The sequence below is a fragment of the Hyla sarda genome, chromosome 1 (assembly GCF_029499605.1).
Source record: "Hyla sarda isolate aHylSar1 chromosome 1, aHylSar1.hap1, whole genome shotgun sequence".
Taxonomy (NCBI): Eukaryota; Metazoa; Chordata; class Amphibia; order Anura; family Hylidae; genus Hyla; species Hyla sarda.
Genome location: NC_079189.1, coordinates 141,679,596 through 141,699,878, shown reverse-complemented (window position 1 = coordinate 141,699,878; position 20,283 = coordinate 141,679,596). Strand labels below are relative to the sequence as shown.

The window sequence follows — 20,283 nt, the reverse complement described above, 5'->3', positions numbered from 1 at the left end:
TTTTGAGGAATCATACAAAGTGTTCTGAAGTGAAATATCACAAAAATGTGTACTAGCACCATATTTATCACATGCCCTGCACCATTTATTAAATTTGGTTTATGTTCTCTCCAACTACACCATCAAAACCTTTGTATAACATCTGTGCACCTACACTGGCTATGATAAATTTCCACCATTTTGAGGCTGCAAATACTGGTCATTTATTCCTCATTTACTAAGCTGAAATCGACCAGTTTTTGTCTGGTTATTTTGGCGCAGAGTGTCTGCGACATGTCTGCGCCAGTGTGCGACAGTGTGCGCCTGGAAAATCTGCCAAACCCGACATTGCACTGTGAAAAGCCTCAAAGGGGGCGTGGTCTGCTGCAACGGGGCATCGCCGGCCAGAAAAAGGGGAGTGGTTTCACAACCCGACCGGTTTACTATTGAATTCACAGAAAATCCTGTGGGTAAATGGCTGGAAATATCCACCTAGAAAAACCTGGTCAGAAAATGTTCCCGACTTTTCCCAATAGTAAATAGAGAGGGATCCTGCATGTCTGAAACAACTTTTCCGACTAGTAAAAACCCAACACTTTTAGTAAACGAAGCCCACTGTGTGGGCACAAAGCCAAAGGGTGAACTGTGCTGCACAAAAAGCATGTGGTTGTACTGCTAATTTCTGCATTTTGCACTATTACTGCATCTTCACTGTTACATCTGATTATACCCTAAGTCAGTGTATAACACAAACATTGACTTTGGTAAAAAAGGACTAAATCATCTGAGGATTTTCCAAAATTCATTGATTGTTGTAACATAAAACCTCTATCTAGCTCCTGAATGATACAGCTAGTTTACGCAATAGGCACCAGCACAGTGTTCTTTGCTGATACAGCTTTGGGATCTGAATGCGCGGAGCTGATAAGTACAACACAGCTACTTAGAAAAGAAACTGGCAGATTGCACATGTTCAGTTTATTGTATTGCGTGGGCATATATTCAAATGAGGCGGAGAACAAGCTTCAGTCAGTTCCTGCTGTCACTGGCATCTTAGATAGTCTAACACTATTATAAGATGCGTAACACCTAATAATGCAAATTAATAAATTACAATAGGGCATATTTATCAAAGGGCCTACCCCAAAAACAGTGGCATATTGTGCTTTAGGAACACCTTGTTAGGTGGATTACTTTAGTTGCAGTGCAGTGGAGAATCACGTTGCAAAAGCCATGCAAAGTTTTCTGCAAATTGCTGTGGATTTCTGTATTTTACATGCTTCACCTGTGCTAGATGCAAAATTGTGGGAATTCTCAGTAAAGTTGAGTTCATCTTGCCAATTCAAACCAAACAATATCACATTTAGGCACTGCATAGTCAGTCACTGTTCACACCTAGTGAAATGGTCAACAAACACGAGATCAGTAACTGTATCCCACTAAGCCAATGGTGCTCAGCTTTGTGTAGCAATATAGCAACTAGTAGTAAAAGATGACAAGCTGCACTCACCAATGGCAAACATATTCATCTTTAATCTTCAATTATGGTGCATAAAACAAAGCAGGGAGTAAAACAGATGGTAGGGGCATTCGCCCCTGCCATCTGTGTTAATCCCTGCTTTGTTTGTTTTAAATGGGCACTGTCACCAATCATTTTTTTTAAATGTTGTATTACTCATGTACTACAACATATCTCTAATATAGATCTATTTTTTTTCACATAAAATTAGTTTATTTTACATTTGGAAACCGGCCACAAGGGGTCTCCCTCCTAGTGGCCGGCTGCAGGCTGGCGTGACGTCACGCATGAATTTGGACCGATGCCGTCCTTATTCAATCAGCCTGCGCTCGCTCCCTGCCTGTCAATCAGACAGGCGGAAGCGAGCGCTGAGAGCGAATTGGCTCTCTGGCCTCACCCGCCTCCCGGCATATATGCGGCGCTGCTGCAGGATGCAGCACTTGGGTATGTCGGGATCAGGGAGGGGGATGGGGGGTGGTAGTTAGCGCCGCGGCCATAGAAAATTTATTGTTTTCGGGTGCACAGGGTGCCTCCAGCTGTTTCACCACTACAACTACCAGCATGCCCTGACAGCCAATAGATGTCAGGGCAAGCTGTGAGTTGTAGTGGTGAAACAGCTGGAGGCACCCTGTGTAGATGAACTAAGGGCAGAAGTTGACCCATCCCAGCAGGCATCAGTGACGTCTGCCTGCTGGGGAAGTCTGCCTGGCAGTGAGCACACTACCAGGCAGACAAAAAGGCACTTTTTATATAGTAAAAAAAAAATTAAAGCAGGGAGGGGGTTAGGGAGAGATGGGCAATAGGCAGGGGGAAAAAAAGGATGGGCGGAGCTACCCTTTAAGCACAATAATTGAAGATTAAAGAAGAATATTTCTGCTATTGGTGAGTGCCGCTTTTCATCTTTTACTACTACAAACCACACAATATATGCCCCCATCACATATTGCTCTCACCTTCTTTACACATTTAACTGTTTTGTGGATACATTGATGAACATTTCTACCTATTATTTATGATTATCATAACAAGTGTCAATAGAATCAATAAGTTTGTATCAGCTATGCACAGCGATTATTGCAGATAGGCTGTAACATTAGCACTGCTTCCGCCAAAGGCACTTTCTAAGAAAGATGAGTAGTGGAATGGCATGGCACAAGGCAGGCAGAAGGAGCCGATCATTGGCTGACGTTCCCCTCATCCCCTGCACCACCCTCCTCCCTGGCTGGAGCTGACAAGCTGTTTGAGGTTGTGCTGAGAGGAGCCTTTCACTCTGCAGCTGAATGAGGACATTGGGGCTGATCTATTGCAGGACTCAAATCACTGGGTATTTGAGATGCACATGATTGGATGAAGCCATGGAGTACCAGTGAGTAACTCTGTCTGCTGTACTGGCACACAATGCATTGTTATGTAATGATCTGACTTTCCATTCATAGATATCCCTAACAGCTGTTACAGGACGGCACTATTTATATTGCTACATTTCCATGTAGAATTTCCTCCGCTCACGCGCTATGTATTAGGTAGGTAGATTTCCAATGCTGTATAGGATTTTGTTTTGGAATACTCTTCTGAATGATACTATACTGATCACACTTTTTCTGTCACCTTTCCTCAATGCCGTAAGTGCTGATGTAAGGGGCAGGGTGGGGGATTTCCTGCGTACTGTGCGTGAATTACTAGGACCACATGCAGTAATGTCTATGGCTGTCAATAATAACTATTATAAATGTGGTTATAGACATAAGCAGTATTTGCCAGCAAATACATACAAATATGTAAATTGTAGTCCTTGCGTTGTCAGACTATTAAAACTTTTACTCTGTCCTTACTTGGACTCCTCTTTTTTTCTGCATAGGCTGGGTGACAACCAATGTGGCCCCCTATTCATGGTCACTGCTTTCCTATAATGCTTATGTAGCAGTACAAGAGCAGAGAATGGTTCACTTTCTATCGGTATGTTCACACTGGCTAAGAATTTGCTGGGGTATTTTATCTTTCGCGCATTTTCGTTTATAAATGGCAAAAAATTTGACCGCAAAAAAATCTGATTAGAGCTGGAAATGTGCGCATATCATAATTTTTACCAGCAGTTTTTATGCTGTGTGAACATACCTTTAGCCTGGAGTACAGTGTGATATTGTCTCTATCAGTGGTCTTCAACCTGCGGACCTCCAGATGTTGCAAAACTACAACTCCCAGCATGCCCGGACAGCCGAAGGCTGTCCGGGCATGCTGGGAGTTGTAGTTTTGCAACATCTGGAGGTCCGCAGGTTGAAGACCACTGATCTATATGTAGGTCTTAGAGGTTGCAGGATTTTGCTTGTGCATGTGTGATGTCTGACAACCACAATTTCTGTAATGCAATGTTTGTGAATATTACAAGCCGGATTCAATTCAATTCCCCATAGGGTTATGTTGAAACTGCAATTTTATGCAACAGGGAATTATTATTATTATTATTATTATTATTATGATAAGCTTGCCATTTAATTGTAGGGTCACACCTATGGCATCCATGGAAATTCAACAAGCTAATTACATTGCAACCCATTATGGGGGAGATTTATCAAAAACTGTGTAGAGGAAGAGTGGTGCAGTTGCCCATGGCAACCAATCAGATTGCTTCTTTCATTTTTAAAGAGACCTGTGAAAAATGAAAGAAGCAATCTGATTGGTTGCTATGGGCAACTGCACCGCTCTTCCTCTACACAGGTTTTGATAAATCTCCCCCATTGAGTTCAAGTAACATAATTCATGGACTTTCTGCTGCTCACGCGCTAGTGTGACCCTACGCTTAAATTTTTTTTTAAATCAACTGGTGCCAGAAAGTTAAACAGATTTGTAAATGACTTCTATTAAAAAATCTTAATCCTTCCAGTACTTTTTAGGGGCTATATACTACAGAGGAAATGCTTTACTTTTTAGATTTCTCTGATGTCATGACCACAGTGCTCTCTGCTGATCTCTGCTGTCCATTTTAGGAACTGTCCAGAGCAGGAGAAAATCCCCATAGCCAACATATGTGCTCTGGACAGTTCCTAAAATGGACAGCAGAGGTCAGCAGAGAGCACTGGGGTCATGACATCAGAGAACTCTAAAAAGTAAAGCATTTCCTCTGTAGTATATAGCCCCTAAAAAGTACTGGAAGGATTAAGATTTTTTTAATAGAAGTAATTTACAAATCTGTTTAACTTTCTGGCACCAGTTGATGAAAAAAAAAAAAAAGTTTTCCACGGGAGTACCCCTTTAATGGCAAGCTGAGCATAATAATAATAATGCAATATGTCAGTACGTAAGATGAAAATTAGAGATGAGTGAACTTACAGTAAATTCGATTCGTCACAAACTTCTCAGCTCGGCAGTTGATGACTTTTCCTGCATAAATTAGTTCAGCTTTCAGGTGCTCCGGTGGGCTGGAAAAGGTGGATACAGTCCTAGGAAACAGTCTCCTAGGACTGTATCCACCTTTTCAAGCCCACCGGAGCTCCTGAAAGCTGAACTAATTTATGCAGGAAAAGTTATCAACTGCCGAGCCGAGAAGTTCGTGACGAATCAAATTTACTGTAAATTCGCTCATCTCTACTGAAAATAACAGTTCCCACTAATAAACCATATCCTTTGAAGGAACATTTCTAATGACATGCACATCGAATTAGCTATAGCTGAACTCATACAGAATGTCCACTTGGCTCACCCCATAAATGTCAGCTTCTAGTTTTCAATGGATCATCTTAATTTAAAGGTCACCTGTTTTTCATCCCCATTTCAATGGCATATTCATTCACTTGTGCAATAACATTTTGGAAGAAATAAATGATGCTGGTATTGCTCCATGAATCTGTGGACCCTAAATTGACCGTCTAACCCCAGAATGTAAGGTTTGCATGATACAACAGAGATTTATGATCCATGGGTACAATAGACTCATTGTGGGTTAGAAAGGGTGGGAAAATGATTGCTGTTTGTTTCCAGTTCTTTTCATTTATGTTTTGTGTGTAGCAAATCTCTGTTTTAATCTTTCTTACTGTTTCCAGGGGTAGTCAGGCAATTGCAATTAATATCATATTAACCAATTCACTCTATACCAGGAGGCCCTAGCTATTTTACTATCTATATGCATGGAAAAAGTTAAAAAGAATAAAATAATTTGTATGCAGATAAACAGCAGCCAGCCATCAATCCCCTGAGATAGATGGGAAGCGCTCTCCTCATAAATATACTGGACCCTAAGGCTATGTTCACGTGGTGGAATGTCCGCACAGAAAGTTTCCATGCAGACATTCCACAGACAGAAGTATATGGCAAAACATGCCAGTGCCAGGACGTTCGGAAATGCGCAGTCTCATAGATGGCAATGCATTATGGAGCGAAATCCAAAATCTGAACAGGTTCAATGTTTTTGCGGACATCAGAATCAGGATTTCCATGGCAGATGTTGCCGCGGAAATTCTGCAGTGTGAACAAAGCAGCAGAATCCCATTGAAATCAAATGCTGCTGTGGAATGTCTGTGCGGAATATTTATGTGGAATTCCGCACTGACATTCTGCCGTGTGAACGTACCCTTAAACTATGGCCTTCATTTACTATTGCAAACCTGATGTTACGCCGAGCGCTCCGGGTCCCCGCTCCTCCCCGGAGCGCTCGCTTCACTCCCTCCGCTGCAGCGCTCCGGTCACGTCCTCTGACCCGGGGCGCTGCGATCCTGCTGCCAGCCGGGATGCGATTCGCGATGCGGGTAGCGCCCGCTCGCGATGCGCACCCCGGCTCCCCTACCTGACTCGCTCCCCGTCTGTTCTGTCCCGGCGCGCGCGGCCCCGCTCCCTAGGGCGCGCGCGCGCCGGGTCTCTGCGATTTAAAGGGCCACTGCGCCGCTGATTGGCGCAGTGGTTCCAATTAGGGTTTTCACCTGTGCACTTCCCTATATTACCTCACTTCCCTTGCACTCCCTTGCCGGATCTTGTTGCCTTAGTGCCAGTGAAAGCGTTCCTTGTGTGTTCCTTGCCTGTGTTTCCAGACCTTCTGCCGTTGCCCCTGACTACGATCCTTGCTGCCTGCCCCGACCTTCTGCTACGTCCGACCTTGCTTCTGCCTACTCCCTTGTACCGCGCCTATCTTCAGCAGCCAGAGAGGTGAGCCGTTGCTAGTGGATACGACCTGGTCACTACCGCCGCAGCAAGACCATCCCGCTTTGCGGCGGGCTCTGGTGAAAACCAGTAGTGGCTTAGAACCGGTCCACTAGCACGGTCCACGCCAATCCCTCTCTGGCACAGAGGGTCCACTACCTGCCAGCCGGCATCGTGACAGTAGATCCGGCCACCAATAGAAGCGGGAGATGAGTTGCACAGATTTCTTGATGCCCGCATGACCTGCGAGATGGGAGGAGTGACCCCATTTGAGGATTCCGAGGCGTTGGCGTGGAGAAACAAAGGTCTTTCCTGGAGGAGTCTGCCTGATGGAGGCAGGAGAAGTGGAGATCAGGCAGTCAGGTGGAATGATGTGTTGCGGAGGGAGATCAACTTCTGAGGCATCCGAGGAACGAGAGAGAGCATCGGCCCTAATGTTCTTATCGGCAGGACGAAAGTGAATCTCAAAATTAAATCGGGCAAAGAACAGAGACCACCGGGCCTGGCGAGGATTCAGCCGTTGGGCCGACTGGAGGTAGGAGAGGTTCTTGTGGTCGGTGTAGATAATAACAGGAAATCTTGATCCCTCCAGCAGATGCCTCCATTCCTCAAGTGCTAATTTAATGGCTAGAAGCTCTCGATCCCCGATGGAGTAGTTCCTCTCCGCTGGAGAGAAGGTCCTAGAGAAAAAACCACAAGTGACAGCATGCCCGGAAGGATTTTTTTGTAGAAGAACAGCTCCAGCTCCTACTGAGGAGGCATCAACCTCCAATAGGAAGGGTTTGGAAGGGTCAGGTCTGGAGAGCACGGGAGCCGAAAAAAAGGCAGACTTGAGTCGTTTAAAGGAGTCTTCTGCTTGAGGAGGCCAGGACTTGGGATCAGCATTTTTCTTGGTTAAAGCCACGATAGGAGCCACAATGGTAGAAAAATGTGGAATAAATTGCCTGTAATAATTGGCGAACCCCAAAAAGCGTTGGATAGCACGGAGTCCGGAGGGGCGTGGCCAATTTAAGACGGCAGAGAGTTTGTCTGGATCCATCTGTAGTCCCTGGCCAGAGACCAAATATCCTAGAAAAGGAAGAGATTGGCATTCAAACAGACATTTCTCAATTTTGGCATAGAGTTGGTTGTCACGAAGTCTCTGAAGAACCATACGGACATGCAGGCGGTGTTCTTCTAGATTGGCAGAAAAAATTAGGATATCGTCCAGATATACCACAACACAGGAGTATAACAGATCACGAAAAATTTCATTGACAAAGTCTTGGAAGACGGCAGGGGCATTGCACAGTCCAAAGGGCATGACCAGATACTCAAAGTGTCCATCTCTGGTGTTAAATGCCGTTTTCCACTCGTCCCCCTCTCTGATGCGGATGAGGTTATAGGCGCCTCTTAAGTCCAATTTAGTGAAGATGTGGGCACCTTGGAGGCGATCAAAGAGTTCAGAGATGAGGGGTAAGGGGTAGCGGTTCTTAACCGTGATTTTATTAAGACCGCGGTAGTCAATGCAAGGACGTAGGGAGCCATCTTTTTTGGACACAAAGAAAAATCCGGCTCCGGCAGGAGAGGAGGATTTACGGATAAAGCCCTTTTTTAGATTCTCCTGGACGTATTCGGACATGGCAAGAGTCTCTGGGGCAGAGAGAGGATAAATTCTGCCCCGGGGTGGAGTAGTACCCGGGAGGAGGTCGATAGGGCAATCATAAGGCCTGTGAGGAGGTAGAGTCTCAGCTTGTTTTTTGCAGAAAACATCCGCGAAGTCCATATAGGCCTTAGGGAGACCGGTTACTGGAGGAACCACAGAGTTACGGCAAGGGTTACTGGGAACCGGTTTTAGACAGTTCTTGGAACAAGAGGACCCCCAACTCTTGATCTCCCCAGTGGACCAATCCAGGGTTGGGGAATGAAGTTGAAGCCAGGGAAGTCCAAGAAGAATCTCCGAGGTGCAATTGGGGAGGACCAAAAGTTCAATCCTCTCATGATGAGATCCGATGCTCATAAGAAGGGGCTCCGTGCGGAAACGTATGGTACAGTCCAGTCTTTCATTATTTACACAATTGATGTAGAGGGGTCTGGCGAGACTGGTCACTGGGATGTTGAACCTGTTGACGAGAGAGGCCAAAATAAAATTTCCTGCAGATCCAGAGTCCAAGAAGGCCACTGTAGAGAAGGAGAAGGCAGAGGCAGACATCCGCACAGGCACAGTAAGACGTGGAGAAGCAGAGTAGACATCAAGGACTGTCTCACCTTTGTGCGGAGTCAGCGTACGTCTTTCCAGGCGGGGAGGACGGATAGGACAATCCCTCAGGAAGTGTTCGGTACTAGCACAGTACAGGCAGAGGTTCTCCATACGGCGTCGTGTCCTCTCTTGAGGTGTCAGGCGAGACCGGTCGACCTGCATAGCCTCCACGGCGGGAGGCACAGGAACAGATTGCAGGGGACCAGAGGAGAGAGGAGCCGAGGAGACGAAACGCCTCGTGCGAACAGAGTCCATATCTTGGCGGAGTTCCTGACGCCTTTCAGAAAAACGCATGTCAATGCGAGTGGCTAGGTGAATAAGTTCATGTAGATTAGCAGGAATTTCTCGTGCGGCCAGAACATCTTTAATGTTGCTGGATAGGCCTTTTTTGAAGGTCGCGCAGAGGGCCTCATTATTCCAGGACAATTCTGAAGCAAGTGTACGGAATTGTACGGCATACTCGCCAACGGAAGAATTACCCTGGACCAGGTTCAACAGGGCAGTCTCAGCAGAAGAGGCTCGGGCAGGTTCCTCAAAGACACTTCGGATTTCCGAGAAGAAGGAGTGTACAGAGGCAGTGACGGGGTCATTGCGGTCCCAGAGCGGTGTGGCCCATGACAGGGCTTTTCCGGACAGAAGACTGACTACGAAAGCCACCTTAGACCTTTCAGTGGGAAACAGGTCCGACATCATCTCCAGATGCAGGGAACATTGGGAAAGAAAGCCACGGCAAAACTTAGAGTCCCCATCAAATTTATCCGGCAAGGATAAGCGTATCCCAGGAGCGGCCACTCGCTGCGGAGGAGGTGCAGGAGCTGGCGGAGGAGATGACTGCTGAAGCTGTGGTAGCAACTGTTGTAGCATAACGGTCAGTTGAGACAGCTGTTGGCCTTGTTGCGCTATCTGTTGTGACTGCTGGGCGACCACCGTGGTGAGGTCAGCGACAACTGGCAGAGGAACTTCAGCGGGATCCATGGCCGGATCTACTGTCACGATGCCGGCTGGCAGGTAGTGGACCCTCTGTGCCAGAGAGGGATTGGCGTGGACCGTGCTAGTGGACCGGTTCTAAGCCACTACTGGTTTTCACCAGAGCCCGCCGCAAAGCGGGATGGTCTTGCTGCGGCGGTAGTGACCAGGTCGTATCCACTAGCAACGGCTCACCTCTCTGGCTGCTGAAGATAGGCGCGGTACAAGGGAGTAGGCAGAAGCAAGGTCGGACGTAGCAGAAGGTCGGGGCAGGCAGCAAGGATCGTAGTCAGGGGCAACGGCAGAAGGTCTGGAAACACAGGCAAGGAACACACAAGGAACGCTTTCACTGGCACTAAGGCAACAAGATCCGGCAAGGGAGTGCAAGGGAAGTGAGGTAATATAGGGAAGTGCACAGGTGAAAACCCTAATTGGAACCACTGCGCCAATCAGCGGCGCAGTGGCCCTTTAAATCGCAGAGACCCGGCGCGCGCGCGCCCTAGGGAGCGGGGCCGCGCGCGCCGGGACAGAACAGACGGGGAGCGAGTCAGGTAGGGGAGCCGGGGTGCGCATCGCGAGCGGGCGCTACCCGCATCGCGAATCGCATCCCGGCTGGCAGCAGGATCGCAGCGCCCCGGGTCAGAGGACGTGACCGGAGCGCTGCAGCGGAGGGAGTGAAGCGAGCGCTCCGGGGAGGAGCGGGGACCCGGAGCGCTCGGCGTAACACCTGACATGTTTTGTCGGGTTGTGCACCAGATTCTGTCTGTGCCAGACTTTGCGCCAGAAATGAAAAAACCCGACTAACTCTCCATTTTGCTTAGAAAACCCGAAAAGGGGGCGTGACCACCAGGAAACGGGGCGTGGTCACCAAAAAGGGGCGTTTTTCCGACATTTTCACAAAATCCCAACATATTTACTAAGGTTTCCACATAAAATGTGGTGGATTTCAGCTGAGGAAAACCCTACAGATCAGAGCATGTGTAAAAAAGAAAAAAAAAAAAGAAAAATGTAGGTGTCAGGCCCAAGGCCTGATTATTAAAATCCTATATGTGTATTATAAATTATATCTGTGTATAAACTAAGACATGGGTGAGGGGTCATTCAGACTGTGTTTTGTGTATTGCATTTTATTGGGGGTCTGGCTGTTTGTATCTCCTTTGAAGTCATGCATTCTGGTCTCATCATATAATCAAAGAGATAAGGGGTCAGGTAGAGAGAAGACCCCCTGGTGGGATCAGAGGGGAGGGGGGAATGGAGTCTCCCTCACAAGAGAGCAGATATGATATTTAAACAATGCTAGACTAAAAGTTGGTTGTTCAATGCTGTGCAACAAGCTGACAAGACCATCCTAAGAACAGCACTCTCACTCACTCATGGACTGCTAAATCATCATGCTGTAAGAACTTCATCTTTTGTTTTCTGAACTTGCCTTGCTAAACTCTTTTATATATTTTTGTAACTTTATGTCATTTGTGTCACGATTCGGCAGGCTGGAGGTGGATCCTCTGTGCCAGAGAGGGATTGGCGTGGACCGTGTCGGTGGACCGGTTCTAAGTTGCTACTGGTATTCACCAGAGCCCGCCGCAAAGCGGGATGGTCTTGCAGCGGCGGTAGCAACCAGGTCGTATCCACTGGCAACGGCTCAACCTCTCTGACTGCTGAGATAAGCACGGTACAAGGGAGTAGACAAGAGCAAAGTCAGACGTAGCAGAAGGTCGGGGCAGGCGGCAAGGTTCGTAGTCAATGGTGATAGCAGAAGGTCAGGAACACAGTAGTGGTAAACACAGAGTAGCTTTCTCTAGGCACAAGGCAACAAGATCTGGCAAGGAAGTGCAGGGGAAGTGAGGTCATATAGCCAGGGAGCAGGTGGAAACTAATTAGGGTGATTGGGCCAGGCACCATCATTGGTGCACTGGCCCTTTAAATCTCAGAGAGCTGGCGCGTGTGCCAGAGCATGACAGCCGGGGACCGGGACAGGTGAGTGACTTGGGATGCGATTCGCGAGCTATGCGAATCGCATCCCCGCCGGCAATGTCAGTGCAGCGCTCCCGGTCAGCGGGTCTGACCGGGGCGCTGCAGGGAGAGAAACGCCGCGAGCGCTTCGGGGAGGAGCAGGGACCCAGAGCGCTCGGCGTAACAATTTGTTTCTGTATTTTTATATAGTCAGCACCGTGATACCTTTTATCAGATTAAATGTTTAATTAATCAGCTCTGGTCTTTGATCTCTAAATATAGGAGCTCACCTTTCTGAAGGAGGCTCTGGTAAAACACGTTTATCTAAGGGTTAATTTGGTGACTTGCTGGGACTAGTAGTGGATACCCAGAGGTCTGGCGGCTTTAACCCTTGCACCATCACACTCTCTCCAATGTCTTGGCTGGACCGATAGGGTGTGATCGTGACAGTAGGGAAAGTGGAAAATGTAGGGAAACCTTAGTAAATACTGTGGAAAATAAATTGTAGGGAATTAAAACCCACAAAGAAACCTACACAACACTCTTAGTAAATAAGGGCCTATGTGTTCACTTTATTCCTGCCCCCACACTATGCTGCCCTTACATAGGGCAGGATAATCAGATGACAGATCAATGTGGCAGTTATACCAAGCAGCAAATAATATCACTAAGAAGCAACAGACTGGTAGTTATGAATCCACTGTATTCTTGATGAGGGCGCTCCCTTCACCTTTTCCTGTGGCCTATTGTGATCCCTATAAAGTTACTACTTCTCTGCACTCATTTTATAGATATAAACTATAGGCTACTCCTGGGTCCATACTGCCTTAAGCTGTGAGTGAAAATTAATTCTGGCATTTTCCATTATATGCCATGGTATGGAGGTATGATCCCATAGAGGTTCTTTTAGATAATTTTATGGTGCTGTATTTGGATTTTGGTGGGTATGTGCTTATAGTATAAACAGTATATACTTTCTAATGTCTCTGTTCATCCCTTTTAGAGGTGTTTTCTGTGACAGCCTACTATAGGTCATCATTATCAGATTTATGACTAGCACTGGAGCCACATTACCTGGCATTGTTAATACATTTTGTAGTGGCTTTGCCTTGTAGTTTGAAGAGATTGAGCTGAGGTACCCGGCACAGCCTGCAATACCCGATACAGCCACTAAGAAATGTATGGTGCTCTGCATGGTAAACAATGAAGAGACCACAGTACACAATGTGCTGTGGCCTTCCAGACTGTGGAAACTAGGCTCTGCTTATCACCTGCCCAATACCAGCACTACAGTACAGCATGGTGGTGGCAGCATCCTGCTGTAGGGTGCTTTTCAGTGGCTGGGACAGGGAGACTGGTTAGGGTTGAGGGAAATTTGAATAAAGTACCAAGCGGTGCATGGTAGTAATAGAAGCATATTACACTGGGTTACAGCTTGTTTTCATGGGCTAAAAAAAAATTTAAAATCCTGGAATACCCTTTTAAGGATATTAGCTTATCTGTCCACAACACCGCAGGAAATCCACATTATGTGTTGAAAATCAATATTGCAGGTTATTTCATGGGTGGATTTTTTGCAGATTTCTTTTAAGCAGCATGAACTGCAAAACCCATCCATAGTGCTGTGTGATAGCGGGGTGTGATGAGGGAAGATGGAATTACCCTAGGGGCAGATGGCAATAACCCCTTGTATTCGTGACGCCAGGGCTTGGTATATCCTTGAATTCACCCGAAGGTATACTGCCAGATCTTGGGCTAGGTACGGGGGCAATAATGACTCTGACACCAAGTTACAAATAACGGTAGCTTTACTGAGTGTAGACGGATGGTAAAGTCTATACAGTTCATCCAGGGCCCACGGAGGTGACCAGTGACTCAGAGACCTTAAGGGCTTGCTGGGATTTGTAGTAGATGTGGTCAATTAAATGCAGACCACGTTGACTTGGCAAATGGTGACTGTGACTGACTTGACTTCACTGATGACTGACAATACTGAGACTGCGGCTTACTTGTAGCTTCATGTGGCTGCAGACTGGACTTGAGGCCTCCTATGACTCTGGATACTCTCTGGGACTCGACTTGACCTCAGCAAAGACTTGTAAGGAAAGAGAGAGAGAGTTCCACCCAGAGCTTATATGGGGAAACTAGCATGGAGCCCATAGGTCACCCTGGGATCACCTGGTCACTAGTACCTCCTGGGTAACATTTACATGACAAGTCACATGGTACACAGACAAAGTGACAACGCTTTCTGAACACATTACACGGTATCAAACATTAGAAACATATTTACATGGGGGGACAGACGCAAGGGGGCTCATGGGACACTGTAGGGAGGCTGCCTAACAGAGCAGCAAGGGTATGGGATAACACCTCCCGTACTGGGCCACCACAAACTCCCCCTCTTGAATACAGCCGTCCACGGCACCCAGTCTTGGAGGGCGGACAAATAGAAGTGGCCACTGGGGCCTAGTGACAGATCCTGGGGCATATTTTTATAAAATGTCCTTCACAGGTCTGAATAGTTAATAACAACAGGGGATAAGTCCATGTAGCACTTTAGAAATGTCCATACATGCTCTTTTGAGAAATAAATTGGTAAACATGTGTGATTTATTATACTTGCAACTGCATTGGTAACATACCTTAGACACTGAAACACATAAATTGCAGATTGGGCTGCAGGAGGCTATTTACCCAATGCCTTAGCTACTGGGGCCCTTCGGTACTAAAACACTTCTCGCCAGAACTCTATACATGTTTTATACAACATATTCTTGTTACCTCTATATACAGCATTTCTGTCACTCTATGTGCTCTACTTAAGTTGCAGGGGAAACCTCTGGCCAGGAGAGCACCCTGTACACGGGGACAGGAAAAATGTTAGATACATATAAACATTTCGACAATATGGGCTGAAAATGTACATGTTGGATACAGACCTAACTAAGCATTTTGTCTAACTTATATATATATATATATATATTATATATTATATAGACTGACTAAATTAGTTGGACTATGTGTGATACTGTTTTTAGTTCCTATATCTAGTGGGAAGCTGTCCTTGAGTAGACCTTTGGGATTTACACAACACCACCTCGGGGGAATCTAGTACTCTTGCAACTTCTGGACCTCTTGGAACTTCCGAGGCCGCAGCTGCTTTGTCCTCAGCGAACTAAGGAGCTGGTATTAGTTCAGGACTGGTAGGGCCCAGAGTCGCTGGCATCTGCACTGGAGAGGCTGGAGACAGAGTTGGTTCTCTAGAGACTGGTGTATAGACCGGAGCCAATGGTGACAAGACTGGTAGTGGTGTAGAGACTAGAGTTGGTTGAACCAGCCCTGGTGCTGGTGAGACACAGAAGATTGCAGGCTGGGTTTGAGAAAACATGGGGAAATCTACTCTCTCGCAGGTCTGACAGCTGGAGGAGGTGATGCTGGGAGCACTGGCAGATCTTCTTTCAGACATAACTTGATTCGGTTTTGTTGAACAACTTTTGTACTTTGTAAACATCAGATTTCGGATAGGGTATGGCCGTCACCTGTCTGCCAGATAGAGTCTAACTTGTGGGTCCTTGGAAACTTCCGCAGCCAGACACCCAATTGAAGTGGTTTGGCAGAAGCATGACGGTCATAGTCCTCCTGTTGTCTCTGCTGGGCTTCGCCCATCTTCTTGCTGACAATTTCTTTGGCCTCTTGGATTCTTCTCTGATGGTCAGAGACCCACTCCAGGGAGGCTTGCAGAGAGTTGTTGAACGGGGCTTGAAGCCCAAATGTTCGGTCTTTAGGCAGCTGCCCATGTCGCCCCATCATCAAGTAGAAAGGGGTGTACCCCGTAGAACAATGTGGACTGTGTTATTATAGGTCTCTAATAGTTCAGGCAGCAGTTGGGGCCCACTCTTCTTGTCTTGACAAAAAGGCTGCTCACAACATGTGGATAATGACCTGATTTATGCGCTCACAGAGCCCATTCCCCTGGAGGTGGTAAGCAGTAGTCCGGAGTTTCTTGCAGGCATGGAATTGACACAGCTCTTGAAAAAGTTGGGCCTCGAAGGCCGTTCCACAGTCCGTCAGGACAAACTCTGGGCACCCAAGGGTTTGCATCCAATTGGAGTAGAACATCTGAGCCGCTGTCTTAGCTGTGAGGTCTTTAACAGATACAACGACAATCCATTTAGAATAGTGATCCACCATGGTGAGAGCATAAGTGTACCTGGGCCGGGTAGGAGACAACTTGACATGGTCTAGCGCGACCAACTGGTTAGGCCATGTCAAGTTGTCTCCTACCCGGTCCAGGTACACTTATGCTCTCACCATGGTGGATCACTATTCTAAATGGATTGTCATATCTGTTAAAGACCTCACAGCCAAGACAGTGGCCCAGATGTTCTACTCCAATTGGGTGCAAACCCTTGGGTGCCCAGAGTCTGTCCTGACGGACTGTGGAACGGCCTTCGAGGCCCAACCTTTTTCAAGAGCTGTGTCAATTCCATGCCTGCAAGAAATGGAGGGGTGCTCTTGCATCCTTGCACATGTGCTTGGTGACGTTACAGACAGCACATTCATTGCACCATTTCTCAATGTCACTCCACATTCCGAACCAATAGAATCTTCGCCTGACAGTAGCTTAGGTCTTGTGGACTCCAAAGTGTCCCGACTGATCGTGGTATGCGTTGAGGACTATCGCCGCATCTCTTCAGGGAACCAGAATCTGATGAAGTCGATCACCAGAGACCGGATCCAAAGAATTTCGGTACAACAGTTCTTTGTGGTGACAGAGGAAGCAGCTGTTTGTGTACAGACGTTTCAGCTCGTAGTCACACTGGGACCAGCGTAGACGGGTTGGTACCTTTTTCGCCAGAAGGTAGTCCAACAGATCCCCCATGACTCGACTTTTGTCCTGAAGAGTCTTCCAGGTGTATAGGTCTTCTTTAACCATTTTGGACCTTGGTTCACCGTCCATGAGGGCAGTCACAACATTCTGGTTCACGAACCGTTGGTAGAATGGGGGCATCTCCACGTCTTCCCACACGTCTTCGACAGGTGGTTCTCTGCCGGGGGTCATCCTAGACAGTACGTCGGCATTGACATTCGACTTGCCGCTTCTGTACTTGATGGGGAAAATGTAATTGGCTAACCTTGAAGCCCAACGCTGCTCGATGGCACCCAACTTGGCAGTGTTCAGGTGGGCCAATGGGTTATTATCCGTGTAGATAGTCATTGGCGTGGCAGCCAAATAGTCTTTGGACTTTTTGGTCACGGCCCACAAAAGGGCTAGAAGTTCCAACTTGAATGAGCTGTAATTTGCCTTGTTCTTCTCTGCCCCCCCCCCCCCCCCCGGGTTACGACTGGCATAGGCAATTACTCGCTCTTGCCCTTCCTTGACTTGGGACAGGACAGCTCCCAGACCTTCAAAACTTGCATCAGTATACAGCCGGAACAGCTGACTGTAGTGTGGAAACGCCAAGATGGGTGGTTCTGTCAGCAGACGATTAAGAGCTCGGAACGCTGTCTCTTGCTCTTCGGCCCATTGAATAGGTAGTCTTCCATTGTAGTTCTCCTACCCCATAGGAGAGCTGTGAAGGGTTCTGCAATTTGGGCGAAGTGTGGAATGAAGCGGCGGTAGTAGCCGGCAAATCTCAGGAAGCTCCTGACATCTTTCACCGTGCGCGGGGTGTGCCAGTTCATGACAACTTCCACCTTTTCAGGATTGGGCTGGACTCCCTCTGCACTGTCAACATGACCCAAATAATGGACTTGAGGTTTGAGCAAATGACACTTTGACAGTTTTATCTTCAATCCATGCTTGTTTAGGACTTGAAGGACGTCCGACAGGTGGTTGAGGTGTTCCTGGAATACACAATGACATCATCCAGGTACAATAGGACACTTTGAAAATTCATATGGCCCAGGCACCTTTCCATCAGATGCTGGAACATAGCAGGGGCACTGCACAGCCCAAACGGCATACTTTAAAACTCGAACAGTCCCATGGGTGTCACAAAGACTGTCTTCTCTCGATCCTCTATGGCCATGGGCACTTGCCAATATCCACTGGTTAAGTCCAGGGTGGAGAAGTAAGCAGCCGACCTGAGGGTGATGAGTGACTCCTCGATCCTTGGCAATGGATAAGCATCCTAGGCAGAGGCGGTTCATGGTCAGGTGGGGCGGCCGGGGTGCCAAGCTCCTTCACATCCTTAGTTGTTCATTGTCCTGCCTAACACTCTGTAAATCTGAGTCTGCAGTGGCTGGCAAAGTAGATGATATTGGGGCAGGGGCTGGTGACGGGGGTGGTATAAGTCTGGCTATACCGGGTGTAAGGGGTGTACAAACTTCCTCTAACTCAGTCCCGGACTCAATCACTTGGATAGCCAGTCTTTTGTAAGTGGCAAATTACATGTTGGGGTTGTGGACCGCTAACATTCTCAGCTGGGCTTTGTCCTACTTATTATGAGCCCCATCAATAAATCTGTCCATTAACACCTTGTAGCCCTGCTTGGGAGTTATACCGTTTATTTTTTGGACAGTGTCTAGGGCATTCTGTAGGGCTATGGCATATGCTCTCAAGTTCTCACCTGGCTTTTGTTGCCCTTCAGACAGCCGGAAACTTATCTCTGATGGAGAGTGTGACTCAAATACCTGTTACAGTCCTTCAAAGATCTGCTCTACAGTCGCTTTCTCGGAGGCTGGCCAGGTGTGGACTTCCTCTTACGCTGGTCCCTGGAGTTGTCCTGTGAGCAGTTACACCTGTTGGTTAGGAGGGAAAGAGTAAAAGACAAACAAACTCTGGATCCTCTCTTTGAAATCCCTCAAGGTGAAGGGGTCTCCATTGTAGGTAGGGAGGACAGGGATCCCCATGAATACCGGTGCAGACGCTGGAACATCAGGACTGTTGATGCTGACTGCAGGCAGGGCTGGCAAGATCCTGGCTGCTGGGTCAGGTGTTGACCTTGCTGCTGGAGATGAAGGGCTGCTGTCACCTGGTTGATCTGGATTCTGACATTCTGTTTCATTTTGAGTGTGCTGTCGCTAAGGTGCGTTCTCCTGTTAAGATGCTTACTGTAGCGCAGCAGCGGCTTTGACTTGACTGATGGAGGTACTGTAATGGATGTTCCCCCTCTATTTTGCAGGCACGCGGTTGTAATCCGTCTTGCAACTAAACTTGCGGGCACTAACGGGTTAATACTGATAGCTACTGGCACCAGAGACTGGATACTGGCAATCGTTGGTGTTTGCAGAGTCTGTGCTGCAGCGGGTGCTTGACAGATGACAGCGGAGACGAGCGTAGCAGCCGGAGCCTCCATCATGGCTGCGCCCAGGGAACTCCTGATTTTGGTCCGGTGGGCAAAATCTTCCCCTGTGCAACACAGGGCACTCTTTGGTTCCTCCTCGCAGCCCTGAAGAGGTGTCACTGCTGGGGACTGACTGTGTGGAGCTGTGAACACTCGCGCGTGCGGGGAGGACTGGACCTTTCAGGTAAATAATAGTCCAAGGCCAGGTTAGGTAAACGGTAGCTTTTACTGAGGTAGACAGTTGGTACAGTCTTTACAGCTAGGCCAGGATCCCAGAGAGGTGACAAGTAACACAGGGGACCTCGCAGCTTGCTGGGACTTGCAGTGACTTGACAGACTTTAACACAGCCACGCTGGCTATAACTGACTTGACTTGACTGAAGATAGGAATAGCAGACATAGATGACTTGACTTACTGACTTGTGGCTGCAATTTAGGCTTGAGGCCTCCAGATGTGCTGGACACTGGCACTGAGATGTCTGGACTGGACTTGACCTCAGGATCTAAGAGAGGTGTAAGAGCAAAAGAGGCATATTGCAGCTCCTCCCTTCCTTATAAAGGGGGGCTGTGCAAGGAGCCCATAGGCTAGCTGCGGGTCATCTGGTCACCTGGTGCTCTCTGGGTAACAAAACATGTGACTTTAACATATGACAACCATTATCATGTGACTAATAACCATGTGACCATATCAAAGGTCCTTTACACTTTATGTACAACCTATACACTTTATGGGGGAACACTGCAGGTAAGCCCTGAGGACCTACAGGGACTCAAGTAGATAGGACTGTAGGATGATATCCCATACTGGGACATTACAATAAGATGTCTAGGGGCGGAGTAACCCTTTAATTAGCTCCAGATCTTTAGTCGACAACTCTACATTACCATTATTTAGGGGCCCTAGAGCAGGGCTTTTCAAACTGGGTGCTGCAACACATGTTGGCGGCAGTCCCCAGGTGTGTTGCAGAATGGTCCTATCTGGCAGCAGCTGATCGCTGATATTAAGTGGAAACCTCCCATGTTGCTTCTCTTGAAAAGGTAGCTGGCGCCACAGCCTCTTTAAATCAGTAAGCTGCGGTGGCTGCTGGAACTGATACCCGTGATGTCCTGATGAGAAGCAGCACAGAAGGACATCACTCTCAGACCCGCCGAGCCTCCACCTAGGCCTACCAGAGACACAGGCCAGGTGAGACTGCATTGGAACAGTG

General features: G+C 47.6%; 1 protein-coding gene across 2 annotated transcripts in view; it reads left to right on the top strand.

The window, feature by feature from the left end:
- The window catches only part of TRIM2 (tripartite motif containing 2), a 150,540-nt gene that overhangs the window by 41,904 nt on the left and 88,353 nt on the right, over positions 1-20,283 (top strand). The window contains exon 1 of one of the 2 annotated variants that reach the window (XM_056562536.1): positions 2,782-2,864. The exons of the other annotated variant lie outside the window; for it this stretch is intronic. The gene's annotated coding sequence lies outside the window, so the exon portion shown is untranslated. Of the gene's footprint in view, positions 1-2,781; positions 2,865-20,283 lie in introns of those variants that run through there. 2 annotated transcript variants of the gene reach the window in all.